The sequence below is a fragment of the Lampris incognitus genome, chromosome 3 (assembly GCF_029633865.1).
Source record: "Lampris incognitus isolate fLamInc1 chromosome 3, fLamInc1.hap2, whole genome shotgun sequence".
Classification (NCBI taxonomy): Eukaryota; Metazoa; Chordata; class Actinopteri; order Lampriformes; family Lampridae; genus Lampris; species Lampris incognitus.
Window position 1 is genome coordinate 41,584,047 of NC_079213.1, and position 19,516 is coordinate 41,603,562.

Below are 19,516 nucleotides of genomic sequence, written 5' to 3' on the forward strand. Positions count from 1 at the left end.
TCTGACTAACGTATTCAGCCTTCCAGTCAGCTAGTTATCGGTTTAATTACTTATTTCAGTGAAATACATACATTGGATATAAAAAGTTTATACACCACTGTTAAAACGGCAGGAATTTGTTATGTAAAAAAAGAAAGAAAAGAAACCAAGATAAATTATATCTGAATTTTTTTCCACCTTTAATGTTAAATTGCAACCTATAAAAGTCAAGTGAAAAACAAACGAAAACTAAAAAATGAAAACCTTACAATAACCTGGTTGCATAAGTGTGCACACACCTTGTCACGGAGAAAGCAAAAGGTTTACACACAAGGTGGCATGATCGTGACATGGTACAGACAAGGTGCAGACAAGGTACAGACAAGGTGCAGACATGGTGGTGACATGTTACGCTCTGACAACGAACGAACACAGCCAAATGTGAATAAAGTGAAACTTATAATAACAATTATAATAATAACCGTTATGATAAAAAAAAACTCATCTCATCTTCAGCCGCTTCTCCGGGATCAGGTCGCGGTGGCAGCAAGCTAAGTGGAGCACTCCAGATGTCCCTCTCCCCAGCAACGCCCTCCAGCTCCTCCTGGGGGATCCCAAGGCGTTCCCAGGCCAGATTGGACACATAGTCCCTCCAGCGAGATCTGGGTCTACCCCGGGGTCTCCTCCCAGTTGGCTGTGCCCGGAAAACCTCCAAATGATGGCGCCCAGGAGGCATCCTAATCAGATGCCCGAACCACCTCAACTGGCTCCTTTCGACGCGAAGGAGCAGCAGCTCTACTCAGAGCTCCCCCTGGATGTCCGAGCTCCTCACCCTATCTCTAAGGCTGAGCCCAGACACCCTACAGAGGAAACTCATTTCAGCCACTTGTATCCGTGATCTCACCCTTTCGGTCACTACCCACAGCTCATGACCATAGGTGAGGGTTGGAAGGAAGATTGACTGGTAAATTGAGAGCTTTGCCTTCTGGCTCAGCTCCTTCTTCACCACAATGGTCCGGTACAACGTCCACATTACTGCTGATGCTGCACCAATCCACCTGTCCATCTCCCGCTCCATCCTACCCCCACTCGTGAACAAGACCCCGAGATACTTGAACTCCTTCACTTGAGGCAACAACTTGCCTCATGTGCCTCAAGTGATAAAATATAATAATAATACTAATACTAATACTACTACTACTACTACTACTACTACTACTAATAATAAAGCCCGAGGCTCAAAAGTACCGGGTTGGCATCCGGCGGGGGTTAGCCTGCCTCATGGGCAGGAGAGGCTCTTCAACCTTGGTCGGTAACTCTCCTAGAGCTGGTATCTCGAAAAAAAATACTGGTGGTTGTACAACCTAAAATTCACTAAAACTTTTATTATGGAAACTTGTATTACCAGATCTTCATACCGCATCGGTCATCGCGCAGGTTACCAAGGACAGCGATCTTCAGTGAGGAACCAGACTGAGATCGAAAAGTGTGCTACTGGAACAAACCCTACCCAAAATGCACCTGAGGATCACCACACCGAGGACACTCCTCAAAGAGGCCCGCATGTTGGACTATCTCAAAATCCCACTAAAGCCAGATGACAGAAATGGTCTAGGGAAGAGTACAAAGAAGTCATGGAAGCCTTCTACACTGCTTCCTTCAACCCAAAAACATCTGTAATTCAAAGCAGCTATGACATCTGGACACCAACAAACTTGCAAATGTCCGCCGTGATATCGTCAATAAGAAAGCACTAACCGAAATGGAGCTGCAAGCCATCCAAGCAGGAGTAAAGTAGAGCGATGAGAATGTAAAACCTGATAAGAGGGATACAAACGAAGATCCAGAGGAGCAAAATGAAGATAAGAATCCCAAAAATGAGAGAACTGATAAGTCAGGTGACCTAAAACCACAGAACAAAGATGAACAAGATGAGAAAGTGAGCGCAATGAAAGAAAGCATCCTTAGAAAATACGAAATAGCCACATAAACCCCAATAGGCCAGAGACCACCAATTCCAAAGATAAAAAGTGATCAGCATTCAAAAGCAGCCATAGAAACAGCAAACAAAGCCTTCAACCATATAAAAGACCAACTCCCAGAAGTGCTGTCCCTCACAGACATTAACCACCTTGTGTATGCAACTGCCTCTGCCATCAATGAATCACTGTGCATCAAACACAAGAGGAAGAACAGACCAAGAAAAGATAACCAACCAAAATGGAAAAAGAAAATTGAAAGTGAAATATGCAAAATTAGGAGAGACATATCTACACTAAATGAGATTAAAAACAAGAAACCAGTCAAAGAAAAATGAAAAAGAGCACTAATCAGAAAACACAACATCAGACAGAAAGAGAAAATACTACAACAACTACAAGCAAAAGCCCAATGAGTGAAAAGGTTCGATAAGAAACAAAAGTTCTTCCACCAGAACAAAACTTACAAAGAAAACGCAAATAAATTCTATAGAGAACTAGGGAAATGGTCAATTGAGGTCAAAGAATCCCCTAAAATTGATGAAGTAGAGAACTTCTGGAGCAACATCTGGGGGGAAAAAAGAATTAAACAAAAAAACAAAAAAACAAAAAACGCTGAATGGATCGGCCAAATAGAAACAGAGACCATCCAAACCAACCAACAAGAATGGCCGCAAATAACCCTAGAAGAAACAAAAACAGCAGTACAGAAGTCCAGTACCTGGGAAGTCCCTGGTAATGACGGGATAGTGAACTTCTGGACCAACAACTTACCATCTTTACACCAAGATCTGATAAATGCCTACAATGGATGCATCAGCAAACCAGAAACCTGCCCTGAATGGCTCACAACTGGTACCACCTACCTACTTTCCAAAACAGAAGACACCAAAAACCCTAACAACTATCGTCCCATGTGGAGTACAAAATGTCCTCCATATGCACTCCGTATGTACTCTGTAGTTTTCCACTTCTCTGTGTGTATGAAACTTCTCACTCACTGCAGACACACATACCCATACATGGCCACTATATCATGAGGGCCTCCCCTTTGCCGTGTCCCAGGACGGACAGCAAAGATAAGAGTAATGGACCTACAGACACTCACCAGACACAGAACGTGATTAACGTAGCTGTTTCCTGCGTTCCTTTGTAAGATTACACCTTAGTTAATGGAGGAAACATAGGGTATGACGCGACGGACTGTTCTATAAAAAACCACTATCTCCAGCTCAGAGGCAGAGCTTATCCTCACAGACGAACCTCTGTATGGCCTTATGTCTCTCCATCTGCAGATGCATTAAAGATTCTCTGTTTGCTCCAATATTTGTCCAATGATTATTCTTCCCAGAGGTTGCTGGGGCAAGAGAGCCCATTAAAAGGATAAAGTAAAATCCACAACACCCATCACATGTCTCCCTACAACCTACAAGATCTTAACATCCATCATCACCGGGAGAGTTTACAATCACCTGGAAGATAACAAAATACTTCCCATAGAACAAAAAGGGTGTCGAAAAGGAAGGTATGGTTGCAGAGACCAGCTTTTAATAAACAAGGCCATCATTAAGGAAGTAAAAATGAGGAAGAAAAATCTGACAACAGCCTGGATAGACTATAAGAAGGTGTTCGACTCTACCCCATGACTGGATACTAAAATATCTTGACATCTACAAAATATCACCAATCCTTATCAGTTCCTAATAGCAAATATGGACCAGTGGAAAACCACCCTTGTTCTAAAATACACAGACAGGACACTACATTCAAGGCAGGTCAACATCAATAGCATATTTCATATGCAGCATAGTTCAAGGTGACTCTCTTTTTCTGCATAGCTCTTACTCCACTATCCTCCCTCCTGAACAACACCAGCTATGGTTATACTACAGGTTCATGCACTATTAACCATCTAGTGTACATGGATGACATGAAAACCTTTGCCAAGAATGACCAAGAACAAACTGGCCCTTTGACCATCGTAAAAGGCTTCAGTGACGACGTCAAAAGGGAGTTCGGACTAGACAAATGTGCCAAAGCTACATTCAAAAAAAGGAAAACTTACCACCACCGAAAACATCCAAATTGACCTAGACACCACCATCCAAAACCTAGAACAAGAAAACACATACAAATACATGGGAGTGAATGAAAGGGACGGGATACCACATGCCAAAATGAAAGAAAAGATCAGAAAGGAGTACTACTGAAGAATACAAATGGTAACAAAATCTGAACTCAATGCATCCAGCAGAGTGGAAGCCATCAACACCCTGGCTACACCAGTAGTAACTTACACATTCAACACAGTCAACTGGAAACTACAAACCCCAATTCCAATGAAGTTGGGACGTTGTGTAAAACGTAAATAAAAACAGAATACATTGTCTGTGAATGTTCTCTTTCATCCAGGTCATGGTTATCCAAAGGAGTTGAATCAATTGCAACTGGACTTGGTATATATCCGTGAAGACGTTTCGCCTCTCATCCAAGAGGCTTCCTCAGTTCGTGCCTTTCTGACTAGACCAAGCTAGTCTGACTGGCTGGTGATGAGACTCAGAATTTATCCTCTAGGAGTCGTTGTCAGAGCTATTGATATCCGTGGCTCTTTGTGATCCGATGTTTACCAACGACCGTCGCTAATAGAGCCATAGATATGAGTAGCTCTTTTGTGTACCGATGTTTGGCCGCGCCCGTCGTTATCGGAGCTATTGATATGCGTGGTTCTCCTGTGCTCCGATGTCCAGCCGGGCCCGTCGCCATCGGAGCTGATGATTTGCATTTGTTTAGCAGCGACGGTCGTTGGGGGTGTTAGTTTCTACTTCATTGTTCAGTGGTCATGAGAGTCGTTGGAGCCGTTAGTGAGCGACTGTTGTTCTTGGAGGCTAGGCTTCTTGAGTCTCCTGGGTAGAGATGAAAGGACTGCATTGTAAGTGGGAGATAGGTGGTGTCGCAGACCTCCTCCTCTGTTGAGGGATGGTTTTTCCAGTTTCGCATAGATGGCTCCCTTCACCCCTCTTTCAAACCATCTATCTTCTCTATCCAAAATGTGTACGTTGCTGTCCTCGAAGGAGTGTGTCTTCTCCTTTAGGTATAGATAGACTGCTGAGTGTTGTCCTGAGGAGTTTGTCCTTCTGTGTTGGGCCATCCGTTTGTGTAGTGGTTGTTTGGTATAGGTCAGTGCAATCCTCATTGCATTGTACAGCATACACCAGATTGCTTTTCCGGGTGTGTGGTACATGGTCTTTGGGATGAACCAGTCTTTGTCGGGGTGTGTTGCTGGGTTTGAAGTATACCGGGATGTGGTGTTTGTTGGAAATTCTCCTGAGTTTCTTGGAGACCCCAGAAACATACGGGATGACTGTGCTATTCCTTCTGTTCCTTTTCTCCTTGTCACTCACCTGTTTGGTCTTTCTGGACCGTGTTGCAGTTTTCACAAAGGTCCAACTAGGGTAGCCGCAGGTTTTTAAAGCTCCCCTCAGGTGTTTGTGTTCTTCTCGTTGGGCCTGAGTGCTGCTGGGCACATTGTCAGCTCTGTGTTGCAGAGTTCTGATGACGCTCAGTTTGTGTTCAAGCGGGTGGTGTGAGTCGAAAAGTAGATATTGGTCTGTGTGTGTAGGTTTCCTGTAAACCCCAATGTGGAGGCTCCTGTCTTCCCCAATGTGGACGTCACAGTCCAAGAAGGGCAAACTGTTGTTCTTTACGTCTTCCCTTGTGAAATTAATGTTCTTGTCCACTGTGTTGATGTGTTTGGTAAACACTTGCACCTCTTGTGTTTGGATTTTGACCCATGTGTCATCCACATATCTGAACCAGTGGCTCGGAGGTGTTCCTCTGAAGGAGTTCAGGGCCCTGTGTTCTACCTCTTCCATATATAAGTTGGCCACAATGGGAGATACTGGTGAGCCCATTGCACAGCCGTGTTTCTGTCTGTAAAACTGGCCCCTGAATTGGAAATATGTAGTGTTCAGGCAAAGGTCCAGTAGTTGGCAAATCTGGTCTGGGCTGAGGTTGGTCCTATCGTGGAGGGTGTCGTCCCATAGCAAACGTTGCCTCACAGTTTCCAAAGCCTCCATGGTTGGGATGCAGGTGAATAACGAGGTCACGTCGTAGGATACCATGGTTTCATCCGGTTTCAGTTTTACACCTTGGACCTTGTCCACGAAGTCAATGGAGTTTTGGAAATGGTGAGGTGTTTCACCCACTAAAGGGGTCAAGATGTTGGCTATATGTTTGGCAATGTTGTACGTGACCGAGTTTATGCTGCTGCTGATGGGCCTGAGGGGGGTTCCATCTTTATGGATCTTAGGGAGTCCATATATGCATGGAATGTTATCTTGTGGGTAGAGACGGTGGTATTGTATCCGATCAATGGTTCCTCCTTTCTGTAGTTTCTGTATTATTCTCCTTTTGTAACCACTAGTAGGATCGCGTCTCAGAGGTTCATAGGTGTCGGTGTCGCTGAGTAATGACGTGATCTTGGCGTGGTAGTCTGTTGTGTTGAGGATAACCGTGCATCCCCCCTTATCTGCTGGAAGGATAGTGATGTTTTCGTCCTTGCTCGGGGCTGTCACGGCTTTCCTTTCCTCCATGGTTAGGTTGGAAGGAGGGAGTTTCGCATTGGACAGAGCTGCTGATACCTTTAACCTAAGCTGTTCCGCCTTGGTTTCCGTTAGATTGTTTTTCCTTATTGCTGATTCTGTGGATGTGATGAGGTCAACTATAGGTAGTTGTTTGGGTGTCATGGCGAAGTTCAGTCCTTTGGCTAAGACCTCCCTCTCTCTGAATCATAGAGAAGGCACAGAATCAACTCCTGAATGAAAGAGTGAGACAGGTCCATTTCACTATTGAAGGGCTGAAGGAGAAATCTGACCAACTACTCGAGCAAATAACATCCCACTTGCCTGGTGCAGTCTTGGGGAGGATTACTGATTTCACCAAGAAAGCCCAACTATCTCATCACCACAAAACCAAAGAAAGGCAGACAAGGAAGTTTCAAAACTTACAGCGTCAAACCAGCAACACTAGCCAAGCAGATATACTTACATGGAGACAAAAGACAGAACATCCCACACAAAACGGAACGCAGAACAGATGGATCAAGAATCTGTCGGACAAGGTACTTTCACAATCAGAGAAGGAGGTCTTAGCCAAAGGACACAATCAGAGAAGGAGGTCTTAGCCAAATGACTGAACTTCGCCATGACACCCAAACAACTACCTATAGTTGACCTCATCACATCCACAGAATCAGCAATAAGGAAAAACAATCTAACGGAAACCGAGGCGGAACAGCTTAGGTTAAAGGTATCAGCAGCTCTGTCCAATGCGAAACTCCCTCCTTCCAACCTAACCATGGAGGAAAGGAAAGCCGTGACAGCCCTGAGCAAGGACGAAAACATCACTATCCTTCCAGCAGATAAGGGGGGGATGCACGGTTATCCTCAACACAACAGACTACCACGCCAAGATTACGTCATTACTCAGCGACACCGACACCTATGAACCTCTGAGACGTGATCCTACTAGTGGTTACAAAAGGAGAATAATACAGAAACTACAGAAACTACAGCAAGGAGGAACCATTGATCAGATACAATACCACCGTCTCTACCCACAAGATAACATTCCATGCATATATGGACTCCCTAAGATCCATAAAGATGGAACCCCCCTCAGGCCCATCAGCAGCAGCATAAACTCGGTCATGTACAACATTGCCAAACATATAGCCAACATCTTGACCCCTTTAGTGGGCGAAACACCTCACCATTTCCAAAACTCCATTGACTTCGTGGACAAGGTCCAAGGCGTAAAACTGAAACCGGATGAAAGCATGGTATCCTACGACGTGACCTCGTTATTCACCTGCACAGCTATTTTCAGGTCTTTCCAGAGATGTTCAATGGGGTTCAAGTCTGGGCTCTGGCTGGGCCACTCAAGGACATTCACAGACTTGTCCCGAAGCCACTCCTTCGTTGTCTTGGCTGTGTGCTTAGGGTCGTTGTCATGTTGAAAGGTAAACCTTCGCCCCAGTCTGAGGTCCTGAGCGTTCTGGAGCAGGTTTTCATCAAGGATCTCTCTGTACTTTGCTCCATTCATCTTTCCCTCGACCCTGACTAGTCTCCCAGTTCCTGCCGCTGAAAAACATCACCACAGCATGATGCTGCCACCACCATGCTTCACTGTAGGGATGGTATTAGGAAGGTGATGAGAGGTGCCTGGTTTCCTCCAGACATGACATTTGGCATTCAGGCCAAAGAATCTTGTTTCTCATAGTCTGAGAGTCCTTTAGGTGCTTTCTGGCAAACCCTAAGCAGGCTGTCATGTGCCTTTTACTGAGCAGAGGCTTCCGTCTGGCCTCTCTACCATAAAGGCCTGATTGGTGGAGTGCTGCAGAGATCGTTGTCCTTCTGGAAGGTTCTCCCATCTCCACAGAGGAATGCTGGAGCTCCGTCAGAGTGACCATCGGGTTCTTGGTCACCTCCCTGACCAAGGCCCTTCTCCCCCGATTGCTCAGTTTGGCTGGGCGACCAGCTCTAGGAAGAGTCCTGGTGGATCCAAACTTCTTCCGTTTACGAATGATGGAGACCACTGTGCTCTTCAGGACCTTCAAAGCTGTAGAAATTTTTTGGACCTTTCCCCAGATCTGTGTCTCGATACAATCCTGTCTCAGAGGTCCACAGACAATTCCTTTGACTTCATGGCTTGGTTTCTGCTCTGACATGCACTGTTAACAGTGGGACCTTATATAGACAGGTGTGTGCCTTTCCAAATCATGTCCAATCAATTGAATTTACTACGGGTGGACTCCAATCAAGATGTAGAAACATCTCAAGGATGATCAGTGGAAACAGGATGAACCTGAGCTCAATTTTGAGCATCATAGCAAAGGGTGTGAATACTTATGTACATGCAATATTTCAATTTTTTATTTTTAATAAATTTGCAAAAATTTCTACAAAACCTTTTTCAATTTGTCATTATGGGGTATTGTGTGTAGATTGATGAGGAAAAAATGAATTTAATCCATTTTGGAATAAGGCTGTAACATAACAAAATGTGGGGAAAGTGAAGGGGTGTGAATAGATTCCGGATGCACTGTATATAACACCTCTGTATACAGCTCATCTCTGGTCTTCTCACAGGAAGAGAAGTATGCAGAGGCTATATAACCCCTCTGTATACAGCTCAACTCTGGTCTTCTTACAGAAAGAGAATTATACAGAGGCTATATAACACCTCTGTATACAGCTCATCTCTGGTCTTCTCACAGGAAGAGAAGTATACAGAGGCTCAGAGTAGCTTACAATGATGCTGTGAGGTTGTTGCTTCATGTCCCCAGATGGCATAGTGCCAGTCAGTTGTTTGTGTCCTCAGATGTACCTGCATGTGACGTACCTTTAAGATGGCTAATGTATAATGTTATGTGTCGCCTGGATGTTTTGGAGAACAGCGTCATAGCGGCTCTAACCAGCCCTACGAAAAGCTGCTATGGGTTCACATCCAGGCTTCAGAAGCACTGGCGAGACAGCCTGTAGTATCTGTTATGAACTGACTGTGTTGTACGGTGCGTGTGTGGACGCCTCACATGTAGTGTGTGTGTGTGTGTGTGTGTGTGTGTGTGTGTGTGTGTGTGTGTGTGTGTGTGTGTGTGTGTGTGTTTGTGTGTGTGTGTGCACACGCATGAGTGCTCGTGGAGTGCAGGGGTGTCATGTAGACCTAAATGTTCTTTTTTATTGTATTGTTTTCTTTTATTCTATTGTTGCTTTTATGCTATGGACCGACTGTGTGTCCGAAATAAAAATTATTGTTATTATTACTACTACTATTACTACTACTACTACTACTACTACTGTTACTATTACTACTACTACTACTACTACTATTACTATTACTACTACTACTACTTTCGGCTGCTCCCATTAGGGGGCGCCACAGCGGATCATCTGTTTCCATCTCTTCCTGTCCTCTGCATCTTCCTCTTCCTCTGTCACGCCAGCCACCTGCATGTCCTCCCTCACCACATCCATAAACCTCCTCTTTGGCCTTCCTCTTCTCCTCTTCCCTGGCAGCTCCATATTCAGCATCCTTCTCCCAATATACCCAGCATCTCTCCTCCACACATGTCCAAGCCATCTCAGTCTTGCCTCTCTTGTTTTGTCTCCAAACCGTCCAACCTGAGCGGTCCCTCTAATATACTCGTTCCTAATCCTGTCCTTCTTCATCACTCCAAATGAAAATCTTATCATCTTCAACTCTGCCACCTCCAGCTCCTCCTCCTGTCTTTTCATCAGTGCCACTGTCTCCAAACCATACAACATAGCTGGTCTCACAACCATCTTGTAAACCTTCCCTTTAACTCTTGCTGGTACCCTTCTGTCACAAATCATTCCTGACACTCTTCTTCACCCACTCAACCCTGCCGGCACTGTCTTCTTTACCTCTCTTCTGCACTCCCCGTTACTTTGGAGAGTTGGCACCAAGTATTTAACCTCATATCCCTTCGTCACCTCTACTCCTTGCATCCTCGCCATTCCGCTGTCTTCCCCCTCACGCATAACTATTCTGTCTTGCTCCTACTGACTTTTATTCCTCTTCTCTCCAGTGCATACCTCCACCTTTTCCTCAATCTGCACCCTACTCTCGCTACATATCACAATGTCATCCGCAAATATCATCGTCCACGGGGAATCCTGCCTGTGTAATCGGGTGAAATGTGTTCACACTGAAAGCAATAAATATGTTCACACTGAAATCGATTACTTAGGGCTGAATCAGTTTTCAATTGCTCATGTCTGGGGAGATGTGAATAGAGAGCACACTGGGGGCTCTCGTCATTAATAAAGTTGATAAAGAGCTAGCAGCTGTCCTGTATTCATTTCTTCCTCTGTTCCAGGTAAGGATGAAACGTGTCAGGGCTGCCAGGTGTGGGACCCAAAAGCAGAACGTGAGATAGAATGGGCGGAAAAGCCAAAGGGGCACATTTATTGTCTTGCAGGGTTAGGCAGGGACAGGGCTCTTGGACAGGTGGTGGCTTGGCAGGTTCGTGGTTCTCGTACAGTCGGTGGTCTTAGCAGGGTCGTGGTTCTCGTACAGTCGGTGGTTTTAGCAGGGTCGTGGTACTCGTACAGGCGGTGGTCTTGACAGGTTCGTGGTACTCGTACAGGTGTGGTCCAGGCAATGGCAGGGAGGTCAAACTAGAGCCAGAGGGAACAGGGGTTAGGCTTGGCCACAAAGGGTCCAAGCTAGAGCTAGAGTCGTCTTACGCACTTGTAGTAGTTCAACGATCTGGTATCGTATGAAGGGCAGGCCGGCTTCTTTTCCTGGCTGAGATGGGTTGATTGGCCTGATTGGAGATGCCGGTCAGGTGTGAGCTCTGGAAAGCTCTAAGTGAGATTAATGACCAAGATGAGGGCGGGGCTGACGAGGCAGGGACGTGACAGGACCCCCCCCCTCTACGGGCGCCTCCTGGCGACCGACCAGACTGGCCAGGACGGGCACGATGGAAGTCCCGGATGAGGGACGGGTCCAGGATGAGGCTCCGAGACACCCAGCTCCGTTCCTCAGGACCGTTCCCCTCTCGGTCCCCTCCCGGTCGACAAGGTACTGGAGGCCTCGACCCCAACGACGGACCACCAACAGCCGCTGGGCCGTCCATTCAGGATGGTCATCGATGATCCACACATGGGGCGGGGTATCGCCTGGGGGACACAGCGGACTGATAGAGACAGGCTTGACCCTAGAGACGTGGAACATGGGCTGAATCCTCAGAGCAGGAGGCAACTTGAGCTTAACAGCCGAGGGGTTGATGACACGGTCTATGACATAGGGCCCGAGGTAGCGGGGAGCCAGTTTACGAGAAGTGGACTGCAGTTGAATGTTCTTAGAAGAAAGCCAAACTCTCTGACCTGGTCTGTAGATAGGAGCTGGAGCCCTGCGACAGTCTGCGTTGCGCTGGCTTTGGCGGGTGGAGCAGAGCAGAGCAAAGCGGGTGGTCTTCCACACAATGTGGCAGCGACTGATGTGAGCCTGAACCGAGGGGACGACCAATGACTCCTCCTGCTCAGGGAACTGGGGTGGCTGATAGCCCAGAGGACATTCAGAAGGGGACAGGCCTGAAGAGGCATTAGGCAGGGAATTGTGAGCATACTCTACCCAGGGGAGATGGGTGCTCCAGGAGGCGGGGTTCCGACCGGTAACGCAGCGCAGTGCAGTGCCCAGGAACTGGTTGGCGCGTTCTGCCTGCCCGTTAGTCTGGGGATGGTAACCAGAAGACAGACTAACCGTAGCCCCCATTGCCCGACAGAATTACTTCCACGTCTGGGACGTGAACAGCGGTCTTCTGTCTGACAGATATCCACAGGGATGCCATGGAGACGGATCACGTGGGTGACCAGGAGGTCCACAGTGTCAGACGCTGAGGGGAGTTTAAGCAGTGGCATGAAATGGGCTGACTTCGAAAACCGGTCAGTGATGGTAAGTATGACTGTGTTACCTTGAGATGGAGGGAGTCCTGTTACGAAGTCTAGACCAATGTGGATCCAGGGTCGGCTAGTAACAGGCAGGGGGCGTAGGAGACCAGAGGCGGGTAGGTGAGAAGACTTGCTTCGTATTAAAGAGTATAATGTTTTCCTGGAAACTGTCTAAACCAGCAGTTACGGGGGTGAATGACATGCTGCAGGAGTACCGGTCGTGGAGGTGTTTCTGCACGGACGAGAGAGGGGAGGGACGGTGGACGACGGAGCCGGAAGGGAGCGGCGAGTGAGCGCGATACAGATAACTTCTGTGTTGTATGTTAAGTTTAGAGTGCACAAACCATTGTGTAATTTATATCTTAGGATTGTTTACACAACAGTCGGGGTGAGAGTATAAATTGTATATTGTGGGAACGTGAGGGATTTCTACCCGGAAATTCAAAGAGCGTTTAGGTGTGTGCTAATGCTAATGCTAAGCGCTCGACGTGTAGCATAGAGTCGGTTCATTACCCGTGAACGGACATTTGCTAGCTTAAGTTTAACTAGCTCAGTTGAACGGTTGGGGGGGTGAGCTGCTGCTTCCCACCACCAGAGGGCAGAGCAGAGACCTGGGACGAAGTTTGGAGCAACCAGGGCTTCACTCAGCGTGTTTGTGGCGACGCGGGAGAGAGGATAGACATCAGACGTTGACTGTGGGAGATGCCAGCCTGCCGCTAAACCTGCTGCTAAACCTGCTGCTAGACCTGCCGCTCAACCTGCCGCTCAACTGCCGCTAACCTGCTGCTAAACCTGCTGCTAAACCTGCAACCGGGATGGGTGAAGAAAGACAACTCAGGAACATTGTCTGAGGTACCACACTTGTTCTGTTGCTCACGGAGGAGCGAAGGGGCCATTCAGTTTTGGGCCACAACGATCACAAGCACCGAACCAGGTTGCAACTTTATATTTTGTTTTAACATCATTTTGGTTTTGCCGGGTTTAAGGGACAGTATTCAGGTGTGTGTGTGTGTGTGTGTGTGTGTGTGTGTGTGTGTGTGCCCACGAATTATATGGGTTGAATTTAAGTGACATTGATATTGGTTAATTGTGATTTTCTAGGAGAATCCATTTGGGTGTTAAAGTGTAGTGTGTTGTTATGCGCTTAGTGTTGAAAAACCTTAAGAGGGTTTTCCTGAAGAAAGGGAAACTTTAGTTTGAAGAACATTCCTGTTATTATTTTATTTTTTCATTTTAAATCAAAACTCATTCTTTAGTTAAGTAAATAATTGAGACTTATTTTTCTATAAAACCTGAGTTGTGTGATTTTATTATACTTACCTGCTTAGAGGGAATGATTTGATATTGAAGGAGACAAAGACACGTGGTTAGAAATCTTTATTAAAACCATAACTTTAAAGGTAGCTTTAAGGTAAGTTCATAACAGGTAGGTTTAAACACCTGCAGGTGTGTACTGTAAAAAGGGATCCAGGACAATAATTAAAACTGAGTTAATCAGGGTTAAAATTTATTAAAAGAACCCAAAAGCCCTGCTCTTATTAATATAACTGTTGAGGGGAGCGCTACATGTGGAAACGGGGCGAGGAGAAATAGTCTGCTGGGTTTCCGTCACCTGCCTTGTAGACCATAGCAGAGCCCTAGAAAGAGTGAGTTACGTCAACTCCGTAGACGTCAATGGGCCAATTATTTAACAGCAATGGCGGATCATGGGAGTCCTGGATAGTTCCAAACAGTGCGACCTGGGGCAATAGGATTTCTATGGCGAAGGTATGTTTCTCCCATTAATCAAAGGTTAATTTACAGGTAAGAAGCTACAGTTGACATTTTAACAATTACCATTTTACAAGCACGTTTGAATCAAATTAACGATGTAATTTAAAGCGTGATAGCTCGTCAATTTCAAACAAAATATTAGTTTTAATGTTCCTACACATGCGCATAGAATATGTGTCACGTTGGAATATATCCATATCTATATATAAATGTAAAAATCTGAAAATATTGGTTAGTAGTTACCAGAAATCGCAGCTAAGCAGTTCATTTAAATGACCCACCAAGCTTCGTTTGGAACTATTCGGCGGCTACATGAACCACGTGACCCTCTCGCGTTCTGACCCCTCATTGACGCAACTCTCTCTTTCTAGGGCTCTGGACCATAGATAAGCTGAAGTTTTGCAGTTTCATCAACCAGCGTTGGATTCTGGGAGGAGGGGAGGATGATGGCTTGTTGAACATGAGCACGAGTGGCTTGTGGTCTGTAACAGCTGTGAAAGTGCATCCAAGTAGATAGAGTTGGAAGTGAAGACAACCCCAAATCACAGCTAGGGCCTCCCGCTCAGTCTGTGAGTATCTCTGTTCCACAGGTGACAACTTTTTGCTGGCGTAGGCGAGTGTGTGTAGTCTACCATCAGAGTCAGTTTGGGTTAGAACAGCCCCAAGGCCTACAGGCCTTGCGTCCTCTGAATGTTTTGATTGGTCAAAGTAGGCCATGACTGTGTCGCTGCTCAGGGTACTTTTAAGTGTATCGAATGCGGCCTGTTGTGCGGGGGACCAGTCCCACAGTTGGTCCTTCTTTGTGAGCTCTCTGTGGGGCTTTGTCAGGGTAGCTAAATCTGGAATGAAGCGACCACAGTATGTGAGAAGGCCCAGGAAACTGCAGACCTCTCCAGGATTCTGTGGGGCTGTTGTCACCTTGACTGTTGCAGCTTTCTTGGGGTCCACTGAAATGCCTTGGTCTGAGAACACATAGCCAAAGAACTCCAGCTTGGTTTTGTTGAATTCACACTTGTCAACATTCAGTGTCAGGTTGCAGTCTCTGAGGCATATGAGGACCTTCTCCAGGTTCTCATCATGCTCCTGTTGGCTGGCACCGTACACCAGCATGTCGTCACTGACATTCAAAACACCTGGGATGCCAGATAGTGCCTCTCTGATGGTGTTTTGGAAAATCTCTGCAGCTGAGGATATCCCGAAGTTGACACGCTTGTAGCATCGCAGGCCCACGTGTGTAGTGAAGGTCGTTATGTAGCGGGGGTCAGGGTGGAGTTCCAAGTTGGTGGTAGCCAGCCGTTAGATCGAGTTTGGAGAACACTTTTGCACCATTTAGGTCTGCTAGGATATCATCCACAGTGGGAGTGAGGTGTCTTTCATGCTTGATGGCTTCGTTCGGGCATTTCATGTCAACACACAGTCTGATTTTTCCTGGTTGTTTAGGCTTAGGGGCTAACCCAGCCACTGAAGCTGCACAAGCCAGTGCATCCTTAGTGCCGGTCCCAAGCCCAGACAAACGGGGAGGGTTGAGTCAGGAAGCGCATCCGGCATAAAATCTTTGCCAAATCAAATATGCGGATCATAAATAAGGTTTCCATACTGGATCGGTCGAGGCCCGGGTTTCCAACGACTGCCACCGGTACTTTTAACCAGCAGGGTGCCGGTGGAAACTATGCTACTGTTGGGCGAAGGAGAAGGCGGGGGGGAAGGCATGTCCAGAGGCAGCTAGAGAGGAGGAAGGGTAGGCATGTGGAGGTGAGAGTTGGAACATTGAATGTTGGCACTATGACTGGTAAAGGGAGAGAGCTGGCTGACATGATGGAAAGAAGAAAGGTAGGTATACTGTGTGTGCAAGAGACCAGGTGGAAGAGGAGTAAGGCCAGGAGTGTCGAAGGTCGGTTCAAACTCTTCTACCATGGTGCGAATGGGAGGAGAAATGGGGTAGGGGTAATTCTGAAGGAAGAGTATGTCAAGAGCGTGCTGGAGGTGAAGAGAGTGTCAGACAGAGTGATGAGTATGAAGCTGGAAATTGAAGGTGTATCGCTGAATGTTATCAGCGCATATGCCCCACAAGTTGGGTGTGAGATGGATGAAAAATAATTCTGGAGTGAGTTGGACGACGTGGTGGAGAGAGTACCCAAGGAGGAGAGAGTGTTGATTGGAGCAGACTTCAATGGACATGTTGGTGAAGGGAACAGAGGTGATGAGGAGGTGATGGGAAGGTATGGAGTCAAGGAGAGAAATGTGGAAGGACAGATGGTGGTCGATTTTGCGAAAAGTATGGAAATGGCTGTGGTGAATACATATTTCAAGAAGAGGGAGGAACACAGGGTGACGTACAAGAGTGGAGGAAAGTGCGCACAGGTGGACTATATCTTATGTAGAAGGCGCGCTCTAAAAGGTATTGGAGACTGCAAGGTGGTGACAGGGGAGAACGTAGCTAGGCAGCATCGGATGGTGGTCTGTAGGATGACTTTGGAGACCAAGAAGAGGAAGCGAGTGAAGACACAGCCGAAGATCAAATGGTGGAAGTTGAAGAAGGAAGACTGTTGTGTGGAGTTCAGGCAGGAGTTAAGACAGGAACTGGGTGGTAGTGAAGAGTTGCCAGATGGCTGGACAACCACTGCAGAAATAGTAAGGGAGACAGCTAGGAAGGTACTTGGTGTGTCATCAGGACAGAGGAAGGAAGACAAGGAGACTTGGTGGTGGAATGAGGAAGTACAGCAAATTATACCGAGGATGAGGTTGGTAAAGAAGAAGTGGGATAGTAAGAGAGATGAAGAAAGTAGACAGAAGTACAAGGAGATGCAGCGTAAAGCAAAGAGAGAGGTGGCAAAGGCAAAGGAAAAGGCGTATGGTGAGTTGTATGACAGGTTAGACACTAAGGGTGGAGAAAAGGACTTGTACCGATTGGCTAGACAGGGGGACCGAGCTGCAAAGGATGTGCAACAAGTTAGGGCGATCAAGGATAGAGATGAAAATGTGCTGACAAGCGAGGAGAGTGTGCTAAGAAGGTGGAAGGAGTACTTTGAGGGGCTGATGAATGAAGAAAATGAGAGAGAGAGAAGGTTGGATGATGTGGGGATAGTGAATCAGGAAGTTCAGTGGATTAACAAGGAGGAAGTGAGGGTAGCTATGAAGAGGATGAAGAGTGGAAAGGCAGTTGGTCCTGATGACATACCTGTGGAGGCATGGAGATGTTTCGGAGAGATGGCAGTGGGGTTTTTAACTAGATTGTTTAACACAATCTTGGAAAGTGAGAGGATGCCTTAGGAGTGGAGAAGAAGCATACTGGTACCGATTTTCAAGAACAAGGGTGATGTGCAGAACTGTAGCAACTACAGAGGTATAAAGTTGATCAGCCACAGCATGAAGATTTGGGAGAGTAATAGAAGCTAGGTTAAGAGGAGAGGTGATGATCAGCGAGCACCAGTATGGTTTCATGCCACGAAAGAGCACCACAGATGCAATGTTTGCTTTGAGAATGTTGATTGAGAAGTATAGAGAAGGCCAGAAAGAGCTGCATTGTGTCTTTGTAGATTTAGAGAAAGCATACGACAGGGTGCCGAGAGAGGAGGTGTGGTATTGTATGAGGAAGTCAGGAGTTGCAGAGAAGTATGTAGGATACATATTAGGGAAGTGTGACAATGGTGAGGTGTGCGGTTGGAAATGAGAGATGGGTTCAAGGTGGAGGTGGGATTACATCAAGGATCGGCTCTGAGCCCTTTCTTGTTTGCAATGGTGATGGACAGGTTGACGGACAAGATCAGGCAGGAGTCTCCATGGACGATGATGTTCGTGGATGACATTGTGATCTGTAGCGAGAGTAGGGTGCAGGTTGAGGAGAGCCTGGAGAGGTGGAGGTATGCACTGGAGAGAAGAGGAATGAAAGTCAGTAGGAGCAAGACTGAATACCTATGCGTGAATGAGAGGGAGGGCAGTGGAATGGTCAGGATGCAAGGAGTGGAGTTGACAAAGGCATTTGAGTTTAAATACTTGGGGTCAACTGTCCAAAGTAACGGGGAGTGCAGTAGAGAGGTGAGGTAGAGAGTGCAGGCAGGGTGGAGTGGGTGGAGAAGAGTGTCAGGAGTGATTTGCGACAGAAGGGTACCAGCAAGAGTTAAAGGGACGCTTTACAAGATGTTAGTGAGACCAGCTATGTTATATGGTTTGGAGACAGTGGCACTGACGAAAAGACAGGAGGCGGAGCTGGAGGTGGCAGAGTTGAAGATGCTAAGATTTTCATTGGGAGTAACGAAGAAGGATAGGATTAGGAATGATTATATTAGAGGGACAGCTCAGGTTGGACGGTTTGGTGACAAAGCAAGAGAGGCAAGATTGAGATGGCTTGGACATGTGTGGAGAAGAGATGCTGGTTATATTGGGAGAAGGATACTGAATGTGGAGCTGCCAGGCAAGAGGAAAAGAGGAAGGCCAAAGAGGAGGTTTATGGATGTGGTGAAGGAAGACATGCAGGTGGCTGGTGTGACAGAGGAAGACGCAGAAGACAGGAAGAAATGGAAACGGATGATCCGCTGTGGCGACCCCTAATGGGAGCAGCCGAACGTCGTAGTAGTAGTAGTAGTAGTTTATGCTTAGGGGCTACTACCACAGGTGAGACTCATGTCGGACCCTCAACACGTTCAATGATGTCCATTGCCTCTAGTTTCTCCAACTCTTGTTCAACTAGCTTCCTCATGTGGAACCAGATGGGTCTGTGTGGCTGAACTACCGGTTGTACAGTCGTGTCGATGTGGATCTTTACCTGGTGGTTTTTGAGTTTCCCAATGCCTTGGAAAACTTCAGAGTACCTCTCCCGAGGCTTTCGTGGCATGTCTACACTGTTGACCAGGCGGACTAGGTCGAGGGCAATCACAGTCTGACAACTCAAAATTGGAATCGCTGACTTGTCAACCACATAGAATGTCTCTGAGATCACCCTGTCTCGGAAGCTGAGCTGTGAGCGGAATTTCCCACGCATTAGCAAAGGCGTGTGTGAGCCGTTTGCAAAATTCCTGAATGATGTGCTCTGCAATACGGAAGGGTTTGGTTAGTGACTGAAAAGTGCAAAAATCCATTACATGACAGAGGCTCCAGTATCCACTAGCACTTCGAGTGAGGACCCATTTACCTGAATGGTCCATTTTGGCGCTGCGACGGCTGGGTCCCCCTTTGTGAAGAGGTAAGCGGAGTAGAAGTCTGCCCCGTCTTCATTGGGATGAGGTGAGTAGGCAGAGTTTGAGGGGCCGTCCGACAAGAGAGAGTTCACACTTTTGTCTCGGTTGTGACCGGCACACTTTCGAAAAGTGATTT